Below are 13,618 nucleotides of genomic sequence, written 5' to 3'. Positions count from 1 at the left end.
CAATTTGTATGTGTCCCTAGAAGTGAAGTGGGTCTCTTGAAGACAGCATATATATGGGTCTGGTTTTAGTATCCATTCAGCCACTCCATGTCTTTAGGTTGGGGCATTTAGTCCATTAACATTTAAGGTAATTATTGATATGTATGTTCTTATTGCCACTTTATTAATTGCTTTGGATTTGTTTTTGTTGCTCTTTTTTTCTTCCCTTCATCTCTTGTTCTCTCCTCTTGTGGTTTGATGACTATCTTTATTGTTGTATTTGAGTTGATTTTTCTTACTCATTTGCATATCAATTGTAGATTTTTGGTTTGCAGTTACTCTGAAGTTTTGATATGAATCTATATATATACGAGATTGTTTTAAGTTGTTGGTCTCTTAATTGCAAGTGCATCTCCAGTGTCCTGCATTTGTACCCTACTCTTCTCATGATTTCTGATTTTGGTGGCACAATTGTGCATGGATGATTTTGTATATTTACTGTATATATACCTTTACTGGTGAGCCTTGTTATTTGTGGGTTTTTTGTTTCTGGTTGTGGCCTTTTCTTTTCTGCCTAGACAAGTTCCTTTAGTATTTGTTGTAAAGCTGGTTTAGTGGTGCTGAATTCTCTTAGATTTTGCTTATCTGTGAAGCTTTTGATTTCTCCTTCAAATATGAATGAGAGCCTTGCTGGGTAAAGTCATCTTGGTTGGAGGTTTTTTCCTTTCATCACGTTAAGTATATCATGCCACTCCCTTCTGGCATGTAGAGTTTCTGTTGAAAAATCTGCTGATAACCTTATCAGGGTTCCCTTGTATGTTATTTGTTTCTTTTCCCTAGCTGCTTTCAAGATTTTCTCTTTGTCTTTAATTTTGGTCAGTTTGATGAATATGTGTCTTGGTGTATTCCTCCTTGGGTTTATTTTATATGGTACTCGTTGTGCTTCCTGGATTTAAGTGAGTGATTCCTTCCTCATGTTAGGGAAGTTTTTGGCTATTAGCTCTTGGAATATTTTTCTGTCCCTTTCTCTCTCTCTTCTCCTCTGGCACCCCTATAATATGGATGTTGGTGCATTTCACATTGTCCCAGATTTCTCTGAGACTCTCTTCATTTGTTTTCAATCTTTTTTCTCTTTTCTGTTCTGCATCTGTAATTTCCACTAATCTGTCCTCCACCTTGCTTATTCATTCTTCTGCCTCCTGTATTCTGCTGGCTGCTTCTAATGAATTTTTTATTTTAGTTATTGTATTTTGCATCTCTGCTTGCTTAAGTTTTAAATCTTCTATCTCTTTGCTTAGTGTTTCCTGTAAGTTATCCATCTTTGCTTCCAGTTTATTTCCAATGTCTTGCATCATCTCAGCATCAACAGTCTAAAGTCTTTTTCCTGGAGGCTGAGAATCTCCTGATCACTTAGCTGTTTTTCTGGGGTTTTTTCTTTCTCCCTTAACTGAGTTATAGTTCTCTGTCTTTTCATTTTTATAGGTTTTTGGTGTGGTGACCTTCTTACAGATAATAGAGTTGTAGCCTCTCTTACTTCTGGTGTCTGCCCCTCTGGTAGCTGAAGTTGGTATGGGGGCTTGCTATAGGCTTCCTGATGGGAGGGACTGATGCCTGCCCATGGGTAGGTGGAGCTGATTCCTATCCCTCTGGTAGGTGGGGCTTTGTCTCTGGTGAGATTAGAGGTGGCCGTGTGCCTGGGGAGGGGTGGTCTTTAGGCAGCCTATTTACTGATGGGCAGGGCTGTGATCCCACCTGGATTGTTATTTGCCCTGGGGCTTCTCAGCACTGATGGTTGGGGCCATATTTTCCCAAAATGTCATCCTCCAGAGAAAGGCACACTGATGAATATTCTCAAGAGCTTGGCTTCCAGTGTCCTTCCCCCACAACAAGCCACATGCACCCCTGTTTTCCCAGGAGGTCCTCCAAGAACTGCAGTCGGGTTTGACCCAGATTCCTATGGAGACTTTGCTTTGCCCTGGGACCCAGTACATGTGAAAATCCATGTGCGCCTTTTAAGAATGGGGTCTCCACTTCCCCCAGTCCCGTGGAGCTCCTGTGCACAAGCCCCACTGGCCTTCAATGCCAGATGCTCCAGGGGCTCTTTCTCCTAGTGCCAGATCCCCACACGTGGGAGTTTGATGTGGGGCTCAGAACTCTCTCCCCTGTAGGTGAGTCTCTGTGATACGGTTACTTTCCAGTCTGTGGGGCTTCCTACCGGGAGGTATGGGGTTGCTTGTATCATGTAATCGTCCCTCCTACCTCTTGATGTGGCCTCCTGTTTGTCTTCTAGGGTAGGATATCTTTTCGAAAGTTTCCGGTCCATTTGATTGAAGATTGCTCAGCATTTGGTTGTAAATTTTGTTGGTTTTAGGAGAGAAGTTGAGCTCCAGTCCTTCTATTCCACCATCCTAATCCCCTCCATTGCAAAGGTCATTTTAGGAAACAGTGTTTGCAGAGGCCCTCAAGTTTACTCTTGCCTATCTTCTAATTTTTAGGCTTCCTTACTTTCCCCTCTTATCATCTTTCTCATTCTATATCTTAATCACCTTTTAAATGTCTTCCTTTTGCATTTTACCTTTATCAGTATTAAAATCCAGTGCTTCTGGCTTTAAGAACAAAAATAAATGTGGGGGGGCAGGGTGGGGGGGTGGGATTTGAAATTATCTTTCTGTTTAAATTCCTAAGATTTTGGGGATTTGTAGGTTTTACCTTATTTTCTTTTCTATTTCTTTTTAAGCTATAATCCTTTACATATCCTTTTATTGTGTTTGCATGAATGTTTATAACCATAACTTTTCAGTAACCTAATTTTGTTCTTAAATTATTATTTTACTGGTTCTATCCCTTCTGCATAATGTTAATTATTCTGTTTCTTTTTTTGGTCATAATCCTGCATCTTATTGGTTGTATTTTTTCTATTCTCTGGAATTCTTCTTTTTTTTTTTTTTTTTTTTTTTGTCTTTTTGCCTTTTCTGGGGCTGCTCCTGTGGCATATGGAGGTTCCCAGGCTAGGGGTCGAATCGGAGCTGTAGCCACCGACCTACACCAGAACCACAGCAATGCAGGATCCGAGCCGCATCTGCAACCTACACTACAGCTCACGGCAATGCTGGGTCCTTAACCCACTGAGCTAGGCCAGGGATCAAACCCGCAACCTCATGGTTCCTAGTCAGATTCGTTAACCACTGAGCCACAACGGGAACTCCTGGAATTCTTAATTTAAAAATTTTTACCTCCTGGGCTTGCTCTGAGGAGGATGTGGAAGGCGGGGCAGTGGACCCAAGAAGCCTATTTCTCTGGCCTTCAAGACCCAGGAGGCTCCTCATACAGGCAAGACATCAGAGTGGTTCAGGGCGGGGCTTGAGTCATGGGTTGTCCTCAAAGCAGTGTATGGTTTGGCGTAAATAAATTCTCACACTTTCCGAGCCTCAGTCCCTCCCGCTGTGAGGAAAAGAGCCGAGTATCAAACCAGAAAACACACAGACAGGGCCTGGCACAGACTAGCACACGGTAAACTGCATCCGTCTTTGGGGGAGATCGGAACATACCTACAGCGTGGTTTCATTTTTGTAAACTTCAAAAACCTGCCAAACTAAACACAGTGGTAGCTGCCGAATGCACAAAGCCTGAACCGAATCTTTGAAAATCTCAGAAAAGAGCCTGCAACATCATTGGCTTGAAATCACTGTGTCCAAGTGACAGATGCCAGGCAACGACTGAGGAACTTCTCCGACAGAAGAAGACCCAAAGCAGCCGGACACCTGGACATCCTGGGTGACCCTGGATTGGATCTTTTGGCTGCAAAGGATCTGAGTGAACAATAGGCAAAATTGGAGTGGAGTCTGAACAGGAGTTGGCAACAGTGTATCGAAGTTAATTTTCTGACTTGAATGCCTGTATTTTGGTTATATAGGAGCTGGTCCTTGGTTGTAGAAAATACACATTAAAAAGTACTTGCAGATGAGAAGACATCCGGTCAGCAACTAACCCTCCAACAGTTCAGAAAAAGTTAAAAAAAAAAAGTTTCTTTATACTATACTTACAACTTTTAAAATTCTTTTAAAATGTAAGAAAATCTTTAAAATATCTTGAACCTTGAAAAAAAAAAAAAAAAAGGCTGTGGACTCTTAGCATAGATTCCCAAGTTTGACTCCTGCTCCATCATTTATTAGGTGTGACCTTAGGCAAGTTACTCAGGCTTGCTTTGACTCGGGTTATGCATCTTTAAGTTGAGGAAAATAGCAATGCTTAACTCATTGGAGGCATTGTGGGGGGAAAAAAGAAAAAGTTAATATACATGAAGCGCTGAGAACTGGAGTTCCCGTGGCTCAGTGGAAATGAATCTGACTAGGAACCATGAGGTTGTGGGTTTGATCCCTGGCCTCACTTAGTGGGTTAAGAATCCAGCGTTGGAGTTCCCGTCATGGCGCAGTGGTTAACGAATCCGACTGGGAACCAAGAGGTTGCGGGTTTGATCCCCGCCCTTGCTCAGTGGGTTGACGATCCGGTGTTGCCGTGAGCTATGGTGTAGGTTGCAGACACGGCTCGGATCCCGTGTTGCTGTGGCTCTGGCGTAGGCTGGCAGCTGCAGCTCCAATTGGACTCCTAGCCTGGGAACCTCCATGTGCCACAGGAGCAGCCCAAGAAATGGCAAAAAGACAAAAAAAAAAAAAAAAAGAATCCAGCGTTGCTGTGGCTGTGGTGTAGGCCAGTGGCTGTAGCTCCGATTAGACCCCTAGCCTGGGAACCTCCATATGCCGTGGGTGCGGCCCTAAAAAGCAAAAAATTCAAAAAATAAAAAAAATAAAGTGCTGAGATCTGTGATCAATGTCCAACATGTGTTACCTGTTATTAAGTCTCAAGGATTTAAAATCTCTCTCCCTGCCGGGACTTTGCACCTGCTGCTCCCCCACCCACCACTGTTGCCTCGATACTTTCTATCCATTCTTCTACAGCTTCTTCCAAAAAGCCTTCCCCAACCATCCATCCCTCCCTTAGGTTGCACTAGAAACTCCTCTCCTAGGCTCCCATATCCTCAACATATACATCAACTTATAATTTCCCCAATTACTTATATTTTCTAATACCTGGTTCAGGGTGTCTTTGTCCCCAGGTCATATCCCCAGGCCTAAATGAGTTGATGAATGAATGAATAAAATGATCTGGACACATGCCTCCCCTGTCACAGATTTGAGAAAGTACCCTTTGTTTAATTGGAGGATGTGATTCCAGGGCCCAACTCTAGAGGGCACCATTCCCTCTTGTCATCTATATAAAAGGGAGCTCTGGAGTTGGGCAGGGCACAGCCTGACCTGCCGCACATGGCGGCCCTGAGGACAAATCAACAGTTGCCTTCATAGATGATCTGTTCTGTTATCTTTATTATCAATAATAGGAAGATGAATCATTTTTGGGGTTAGCTACCATAAAACAAAAATCATGACTCTTGGCAGATGCTTCACCCCCTACAAACCAGAGGAATCCATTTATTTATGCGTTCACTCATATAATGAATAGTTATTGAGTACCTCCAACATTCTGAGTGCTGATTGCTACCAGAAAACTCCTTATTTGGTGACTCAGGGGAACCTTTAGCAACCACTTCCCTGGAAACTTCTCATAAACCCCAAGGCCCTAAAGCCCATGGTCCAGAAGCCTGTCGGTAGGTTTTAGTTGTGTGGCTCTGATGCATTCTTGCTTGAAAGGTTTCCAGGCCCCAACCACCTCTAGTCATGCTCCATAGGAAGGATGCTGACCTTGACTGTACATGTCCTTTGGCAACATAAAACAGCTCTTCTAGGGAAGATTCTGGCTCCGGGCAGATCCCTGAGAATTTTGTCCCAGTTAATTTTCATTTAAAAAGGATGTTTGTCAATTTTCCTTTGCCCTGATGTATTGTTCTTTCTTTCTCCTTCATTTTAAGCATGTTGGGTGGGTAGGAGTGGCAGTCTCAGAGTTAAACCATCAGTATCAAGAGGTAGCTGCACGAATCCCTCTTCAAAGGTAGATGGATCAAGGCAATTGATTATGTTGCCAAAACTTTCCAGACGAAAGATGGCAAAGCCAGAAAGTATAACCCCCTAAAATGTTGTTTGGTAAATAACACTAGTGCATTGAAGAAACTGACAGGTCTAGGTAACTAATCTATGCTTGCAAAAACACAGTAATCACTGCGAGCAATCAATAAAAAGGTGCTGAAGGCAATGACAGATCATCTCCCTGAAATTCTAGAACTTATACCAACTGGTGAAAAAGCACTGGGTAAGAAAAAAGTGAAGGCCAAGGAGCAAAAAATTTCTGAACTTAATAAGGACTACCCCACTCCACAGAGTCATGAGAAATGAATGAAAGAACGTACGGAAAACATTTAAAACAGTGCTTGCCGCATACTAGGTGCTTGATAAAGGTCTTTTGGAGTCTGAACAGCTTGAATTTCCTCTGCGATTCTTATACATATTAAGAGTTCTTAGTCTTTCCTGGCTGGAACCATGGAGGGTACAGAAAAGAAGAAGAAGAAAATTCCTGCCTGGCCAGAAACCCTTAAGAAAACATGAAAGAATTTCCAGAGCTTAAAAACAAGTGCCTGAGAAAGAAGTTTGCCCAGAAGATGCTTGGGAAGGCAAGAAGGAAGCTTATCTATGAAAAATCTATGCACTGTTTTAAGGAATATAAGCAGATGTACAGAACTGAGATTTGAATGGCTAGGATGGCAAGAAAAGGTGGCAACCGCTGGGTACCTGCAGAACCCGAAGTGGCATCTGTCTTCAGGATCAAAGGTATCAGTGGTGTGAGCCCAAAATGTTGCAGCTTCTTTGCCTCCATCAGCTCATCGGTGGCACCTTCATGAAACTCACTGAGGCTCCAGTTAACATGCTGAGACTCGGGGAGCCCTGTATTGCCTTGGGGTACCCGAACCTGAAGTCAGCGAAGGAACTGATCTTAAGTGTGGTTTATTAATCTACAAGTCTGGTTAAATCAACCAGAAGGGAACTGCCTTGATAAGAGTGTTGACCACTTCATCCCTTGGTAAATATGGCATCAAGGGCAGGGAGCACCTGATTCATGAGATCTACACTCATGAATGTTGGAAAATGTTTCAAAGAAGCAGACGACTTCCTGCGGCCCTTTGAACTGTCTTCCCCACGCAGTGGAGTGAAGAAAAAGACCACATCCATTTTGGCGAAGGTGGAGATGCCGGCAACAGGAAAGATGGGATCCACAGGCTTATTGGAAGGATGAGCTAAGGTTTCCACCATGATTATTTTTGTAATCTGGTCAGTTAATAAGCTGTGACTACTTTCAAAGTGAAAAAAAAAAAAGAAAGAAAGAAGTCTCGTATTGCACGGTTCTTATGAATTGTCCTTGGATTTATACTCATTGTTCCAACTTCCATTATCATCACTCTGGCTTTATTTTTAAGGACCTGCCTTCATCACCATGCAGAGCCCACGTGTTCCAGGTCCTTGCCTGCGGCAGGCGCCCTGACCTGTCTGTCTCCCACTGAGCCCTCTTGGAGGCGGCTGAAGGTTTGGCAGCCCTTTGATGGCTGGTAATCTGGATTTTGTCCCTGGATGGCACCAGGCCCTCACAGGGCTCTGTGCCTGTGCTTGAACTTGACAGCCTTGGGCTTCCCACCACCTTTCAACTCAAGCAGCAAAGCCTCCACGAAGCCTCATTGCACTGTTTTGCCTCTGGCTTAGGAGATCAGTTAGACGCAAAGACAAACACTGCATGTCTTCACTCCTATGTGAAACCTAATAAACCACTGACTGTAACAAAACCGAGACAGACTCATAGATTGAGCGAGGCAGGTGGGCAGGAAGGGGGAAAGGGATAAGAGAAACAAACTACTGGGTGGGAGATAAATACGATGCACAGAGAAGATAGCCAATAGCCTATAATAACTTCAAATGGAGTAGAGTCTGTAAAAATATCGAATCACTAGGAGTTCCCTGGTTAAGGATCTGGCATTGCCACAGCCGTGGCCCGGATTCAGGGCCTCCCATCAAGTGTGGGCTGGACTTAGTGACCACTTTGACCGTGGACGTCATGGTGTGTGAATTGGTGTCAAGGTCAAGAGAGGCAGCAGGCACTGGCCTCTCCCTCTTGTGGATCCCAAGCTCTGGAGAAGGCAGCTGCCACATCTGAGGACACGTGGCAGGCCAAGGAAACTTGTGGAGAAACCTCAAGTCAGCATCAGGCAGCCACGGGGTCGTCAAGACTCGCTGGTGGAATTAATTACGGAACAGGTGGCAGCTGATATACAGTCAGCCATTGGGCTTTTTGTCCCCTGAAGCCTGCAGTGAAATCAGTCATATGATAGTGGAAAGGAGACCAATCGAGGCACAAATGAACCTGTCTACAGAGCAGAAACAGACTCATGACATGGAGAGCAGACTTGTGGCTTCCGAGGGGGAGGGGGGGTTGGGGGTTCGTTGATGCAAACTCTTACACAGAGGATGCACAGGTAATGGGGGCCCTGCTGTCCAGCACAGGGAACTCTATCCAATCCCTTGTGACAGAACATGATAACAGGAGAAGAATGTATGTGTGTATGGCTGGGTCTCTTTGCTGTACGGCAGAATTTGACAGAACACTGTAAATCCAGTAAAGTTAAAAAATTAAAGGAAAAAAAAAAAGAGAGACCAGAGCAGCAAACAAGGCAAGTCTGGTTTTGATGGCGACAGTCTCAGATGAGGGCAGGAGAACAGGCTGTGGTGAGGGGACCTCCTAGAAGTGACCTGAGGTCACAGCACGTGTCAGGAGTAAGAGCCTGCCCTGGCCCCCACCTCGCCCACGTGGCCCTGGAACAGCACACATCCACAGAGAGAGGTCTTGTCCCCTCAGCCGTCCTTTCTGTAAAACCAGAATACAATGCCCTGGCCTGGCTGAAGGCAGGGGCTGGATGGAAAGGCCTTGTGAGACCCTTCTCTGCACCCACCCCCCAATATCCTCATCTCCGGGCTTAACACGCAGCAGCCCCAACTCCACGAAAAAACAGACCCAGGACTCGAGGAGGCCCAGAGAGAGGGGTATAGAGCCGACCCCACTGCCCATCACTCAGCACCTTCGGCCCGCACTGATACTTCCATTCACACGTATTGTAGAAATGTTATTTGCCTACAAAACGGGTCGTTTAAAAAAAACTATACAAACCATACCGTTCACTGAATTTACAAGTCCATTAGAAAACCACATAAACCCTAAAATGAAAATAAGCAAGGTGTTCTCTGGTGGCTCAGCAAGTTAAGGACCAGCATTGTCACTGCTGTGGCTCAGGTCACTGCTGTGGCAAGGGTTCAATCCCTGGACAGGATCTTCTGCATGCAGCCAGCATAGCCAAAAAAAAAAAAAGAAAAGAAAAGGGGAAAAAAAGACAAGAAAACTTACCAAACGATGTCTGCTTTGCCTGATACACAGCAATCCAAAATGCTGAGTCACCACCAAAGTTTGCAGCCAAGAGAGGGTTTATAAAGACGCAGGGAGGCCGAGGCATGTCGGGAGCCTGGGGAGCGTGGGGGTAAGAAATTGGGAGAAGGTGCGTTGTTACCTCTCTGTGCAGGTGTAACCAAGCTACAGACCTCTGCACATTCAAAAGTGGAAGCAAAGTGCTTAGCACAGTCTGAGGGTGGAGCTTCCAGCCCCCTGACATCTAAGGGTCCTGGAATAAACACCTGCTTGTGCCCAGGTGGAGGGTCAGCGGTCCTATCGAGTCTTAACCAGCCCAGCCCGAGCGAGATGCGGCTGACTTTCAGCTCAGCTCAAACTAGAGGCGGCTGACGCCAAGTTCCTGGAAAACAACCCAGGTAAACATCTTAGGGTTTTGGCTGAGAGCCACCTGGAAGTCATGCAGGTCTTAAAACGACCTTGATCAGTGAAGGCAGGTGATACGGATTTGACTAATAGTTGCCCACAGTTTCAAAAAGATTATTCACAAAAGTATGAAACAATATACAAAGTCACAAAAACTTCACAAGAAAGAAATGCAAAACAAAACTTTTTTCCCTGTATCAAATTGGCAAATTGCTTAAAATTCTCATACTGAGTACGAGAAAGAGGACAGAGGGACACTGTATAAATTGGGTGTAAATTGGTCTCACCCTCTGCAATTTCATAAAGAAGGTGAAAATCTATCCAAATGCTCTTCATGTTTGACCGAGCGTGTCTTCTGAAAAAATAATTAGAAATCACACAAAGGTGTGTTATTATCACTGTGCTATTTATACACGGATGCTTTTAAGCACCTACTATGATCCGGGCTCTAGGTGCCAGAGGGTCAGAGGTGGACACAGGGGACAAAAGCTCTGCCTTCCTGAGCTTGTGTTCTAGGAGGACCTCCCAGGCTTGGCAAGGTGCCTCATAAAATGCACTTCATTCCCTCGGTCCATCCTTAGCTCAATCTTCTATACCTTACACCTGACTGCATTTTAATTTGATTGTTAACACAGTTCTTTAAACCAAATGGGCTCTTTCTCTAAATCCTTTTTTCCTTTTGCCCAAATTTTTATAAAGAAAGAAATTTAAACATAGAGAAAAACAGGCAGAAAAGTACAATGCTCTCCCATGTACCCTCCACCTAGACTCAAAAATGTATTAAAACTTTGCCTATTTGCATTCTCTTTCTCCCTCTTCTGTTTCCACTAAGCCACATGAAAGGAAATTGCAGGCATCAGACACTTCACCCCTAAATATCCAGCACAGAGCTTCTAGGCATAAGGAGACCCTTCTACACAAGCACAACGCCATTGTCACACCTAAGAACATGCATTCCATTATCATTCCACAATCTAAGAGCCAATTCCGTTCAAATTTTCCCCAGTTGTCCCCCAAATCTCTTTCATAGCTGGGATTTGTGAATCAAGGACTAGTCAAATTTCAAGCACTGCATTGGTTAGTTTGTTGTCTTCAGACTCCTAGCATCTCAACAGTCTCCGCATTTTTTTTCCACAATTGCATTGTGGAAACCTGTGATTGAATCACAGAATGCCCCCACTCCCCACGCGTGGGTCTGGCTGCTTCCATGTGCAGTGTTTTAACCTTTTCCTTCACTCCCCATATTCTCTTTAAACTGGACGTTAGGGCCAGACACTTGGTTCGATTCAGGTTACATATTTTTAGCCAGGATGCATCCAGGGGGCGTGTACTTCCAACGGCACCCCATCCAGAGGCTCTTATGTCAGCTGGCCTGCTATTCCTGACACTAAGCTTGATCGTTTGGTTAATTCAGAAGCTGTCAGATTGCTCCCAAGCAAAGGTACAATTTTTCCTTTTGCAACGAATACGTTTTCTGTAACGTGACAGTTGGAGACCATGTAAATATCCTCTTTCCTTTGATTCTTTTAACATCCTTTAAGGATCCTTCCCGAAGCAACCATTACATTGGGATTGTCAAAGGGAATCTTCTCTTATTCCTCCTGTTTCTGTGAGTTGACACTCTTCTCTGAAGGAGACCCCTCCTTTGGCTTTTGTTTTGTTTTTGAGGTTCACTCTGCTGATGGTTTGTTTCGTGTTTTTTTAAATTCAATGTGTCCACTGAATTCATTACTGTCAGATTCCTATTGATGTTCACACTATCACAAATGCAGCCAGTAAGACCCCCTGTAAGCTGGCTGGTAGTCCCTTTAACAGATTCCTTCGTGTCTTCAAGCATTTCCTTACTTTCTCACACAGGAAGGCACTTTATACACAGAATTTCCATACCCCAGACCTGGAGTCAGCCATTTCTCCAAGGAGCCCTAGTTCCTTTCAATGCAGGATGATATTTAGACACCAAGATCTGTGGGCTCTAGGTGCTCATTACTACTGGAAGGTCACCACTCCTAGGACTTCGGAGACAGAGCTAGGAAATGTGTGCGTGTGAGTGAGAGAGAGACAGAGAGAGAGGGAGAGTTCCTATGCATATCTTGAATTACAGTCCAATAGGAGTTCCCATCATGGCACAGTGGTTAATGAATCCAACTAGGAACCATGAGGTCATGGGTTCGATCCCTGGCCCTGCTCAGTGGGTTAAGGATCCGGCGTTGCCACGAGCTGTGGTGTGGGTCGCAGACGCGGCTCAGATCCTCAGTGGGTTAAGGATCTGGCATTGCTGTGGCTGTGGCATAGGCCAGAGGCAACAGCTCCAATTCGACTCCTAGCCTGGGAACCTCCACATGCCTCGGGAGTGGCCCTAGAAAAGGCAAAAAAAGACAAAAATAAATAAATAAGTTACAATCCAACAGCTTTCCTCCTCTCTCTCTAGTCCGTGTTTTCCTCTCCCTTTTCTAACTGCGAGGACCTTGCTTCCGAACATCAGTGTGTTGTAGGATGATGCTCTATTCTGCAAATGCACAAAGAAGAATTTCGCAATTACTCTACCTGTGCCATAACCAATAACAAATCTACCACATGAGTTTCCTAAAGCAGCTGCAACAAAGAATCACACACTGGATGGCTTAAGAACAATGGAAATTCGGAGTTCCTGTCGTGGTTCAGTGATTGATGAAACCAACTAGTATCCATGAGGACATGGGTTCGATCCCTGGCCTCGCTCAGTAGGTTAAGGATCCCATGTTGCCATTGCCGTGAGCTGGGATATAGGTCGAAGATCCTGAGTTGCTCTGGCTGTGGTGCAGGCCAGCAGCTACAGCTCCGATTTGACCCCTAGCCTGGGAACCCCCATATGCTGCAAGTGCAGCCCTAAAAAGACAAAAAGAAAAAGGAAAAAAACAAACAAACAGAAATTTGTTCTCTCACAATCTTGGAGACCAGAAGTCCAAAATCAAGGCAAGCCCATGCTCCATCTGAAGGCTGCAGGGCAGAATCAGTTCCATGCCTCTCCTAGTTTTTGGTGGCTGCTGGCAACACCTGGAATCCTTAGCTTATAAATGCATCACTTCAATTTCTTTTCTTTTTTTTTTTTTTTTTTTTTTTTGCCATTTATTGGGCCGCTCTCGCAGCATATAGACTTCCCAGGCTAGGGGGTCTAATCGGAGCTGTAGCCACTGGCCTACACCAGAGCCACAGCAACACGGGATCCGAGCCGAGTCTGCGACCTACACCACAGCTCACGGCAATGCTGGATCGTTAGCCCGCTGAGCAAGGCCAGGGATCGAATCTGCAACCTCATGGTTCCTAGTCAGATTTGTTAACCACTGCGCCACAACGGGAACTCCTCACTTCAATTTCTGCCAACGTCTTTACACAGTGCCCTCCTGTCTGTGTGTCTGTTTCTCTGTGTTGAAATGTCCCTCTTCTTATAAAGACGCCAGTTATTGGATTAGGGCTAATCAGTAGGATATCATCTTACCTCCATTACACTGGCAAAGACTCTATTTCAGTTATTGGATTAGGGCTAATCAGTAGGATATCATCTTACCTCCATTACACTGGCAAAGACTCTATTTCCAAATCAAGTTCACGGCTACCAGGCCTTAGGACCTCAACGTATCCACTCAACCCACAACACCTACTAAGTCAAGTTGAAAATGTCTTTGCTTTTTTTGAGTCCTAGAATGGATCTCAGTAACAGCAAAAAGACAGGGTACGACCTTAAAAAATTAGTTGAATTATATTATCAATTTGATAATTACCCAGGTTCATTTGTTTCAGGGCATTTTCAGTTCTAGGTTTGATCCCCCCCCCCAATATTTTTGGATTT

The 13,618-nt window shown here is 44.6% G+C and overlaps 2 protein-coding genes and 1 pseudogene across 2 annotated transcripts in view; 2 read left to right on the top strand and 1 right to left on the bottom strand.

Moving 5' to 3' along the window:
- Positions 1-9,440, bottom strand: part of NEU2 (neuraminidase 2) — an 86,848-nt gene extending 77,408 nt beyond the window's left edge. Inside the window, exon 1 of the mRNA XM_021074906.1 lies at positions 9,370-9,440. The gene's annotated coding sequence lies outside the window, so the exon portion shown is untranslated. The remainder of the gene's footprint in view (positions 1-9,369) is intronic.
- NGEF (neuronal guanine nucleotide exchange factor) overlaps positions 1-13,618 on the top strand; it is a 127,447-nt gene that overhangs the window by 58,163 nt on the left and 55,666 nt on the right. The window lies entirely within an intron of this gene.
- LOC110256952 lies at positions 4,672-11,993 on the top strand (annotated as a pseudogene).

This window comes from Sus scrofa, chromosome 15 (genome assembly GCF_000003025.6).
Source record: "Sus scrofa isolate TJ Tabasco breed Duroc chromosome 15, Sscrofa11.1, whole genome shotgun sequence".
NCBI classification, from domain to species: Eukaryota; Metazoa; Chordata; class Mammalia; order Artiodactyla; family Suidae; genus Sus; species Sus scrofa.
Note: the sequence above shows the minus strand (reverse complement) of the source record. Positions and strands in the feature narration are given on the sequence as shown.